Source organism: Capsicum annuum, chromosome 10 (genome assembly GCF_002878395.1).
Source record: "Capsicum annuum cultivar UCD-10X-F1 chromosome 10, UCD10Xv1.1, whole genome shotgun sequence".
Lineage (NCBI taxonomy): Eukaryota > Viridiplantae > Streptophyta > Magnoliopsida > Solanales > Solanaceae > Capsicum > Capsicum annuum.
In genome coordinates, this window is record NC_061120.1 from 166,458,767 (window position 1) to 166,460,279 (window position 1,513).

The window sequence follows — 1,513 nt, forward strand, 5'->3', positions numbered from 1 at the left end:
TTTAGAGAGTGAAAATGAAAAGTTTCTAGTATACAGATATATGACAAATGGAGATCTCGCTAGTTCTTTTTTCAGAAAAAAGAATACAGATAATGGTAGTTTGCAGTCACTTCATTGGATAACGATACTGAAAATTGCTATAGGAGCTGCTGAGGGTTTGTCTTATCTGCATCATGAATGTAGTCTGCCTCTTGTGCACAGGTAATTTTAGGCTTGTTATAATGCATTACTCTTACTTATAAAGAGTTTTAGAAGCTCTATTTGTTTCAAATACAATTCATGAGCCAATAACTTGTCTTGGAGTTCATCGACTGATATGATGGTGTCTCTAGCATGAATAGCTGCATCAATATTTTGAAACTCAGAATCAACACCCCTAAGAACATGAACCACAAGATCTATATCAGTAACAAGACTTCCTCACAAGGAGAGTTCCTTGGCAATTAATTTGATAAGTTAAAGATATTCAGCAACTGGATATGAATCTCTCTTTGCTCTAGAGAGTTTGTCACGCAAGGATAAAATCCGCATAGCTGATTTGTTTACAAAAGCCATTTGTAACTTGGTCCATGCCTTCACTAAGGTTTTGGCATTTGCGATGGTATTCATTTCCGAAAAGGATATAAAAGCAATTATGGCTTCCAAAATTAACTGGTCTTGATAGTCTCAAAATTAATTATCAGGATTAGAGACCTGTTGACCATCTTTATCAATAGTGGTTGGAGGTGACTTGCTGGCACTAGTGACATAACCCATAAGATTGTGACCATGAAGTAAAAGAGTAATTTGGGCTATCCAATTGGGGTAGTTTTGAAAATTGAGTTTCAATGGAAGTTGAGATCCATTGATGGAAATCAAAGTTTTTTCAGAAAAGTGAGCAAGATTATTTGTGCTAGAGGATGCCATGAGAAAAAAATCAGCAGTTATTAAGAAGCAAGTAGAAATAAGTTGGATCACTGCTCAGATACCATTTTGTCATGACCCAACCCGAGGTCCTGGCCGTGATGGGTATCCCGACCCACGCAGGCCCGAGATACCCCTGTCACGTCCCAACCCACTAGTGATAACTCTGGCCTACATCGATAGGGACGATATATGAGTGGCTCTGAGGATAATATCACTAGTTGGTTGGGATGTGACAGGGGTATCTCGGGCCTGTATGGTTCGGGATGCCCGTCGCGGCCAAGGCATCAGGTCAGATCGTAACAGAATGGTATCAAAGCCACTCCTGTGTCATCCCTATAGATGTGGGCCAGAGTTCAAATTGAGTGTAGGCAAACCCTTGTAAGGTGGGGCAAACCTCATTCCTGTGTATAGGCAAATCCCATTAGGTAGGGCAAACCTCAGCGAGGATGCTGAGTCCATAAGTGGGGTGTATGTAACACTCCAACCTAGGAAGGAGTCCAACATCAACAAAACATAAGAGGGATGTTGGGTATATAAGTGAGAAATCCTTACTCCCTAGTAACGCGTTTTAAAGCCGTGCGGGCTTGGGCCAAGAGCGGACAATATC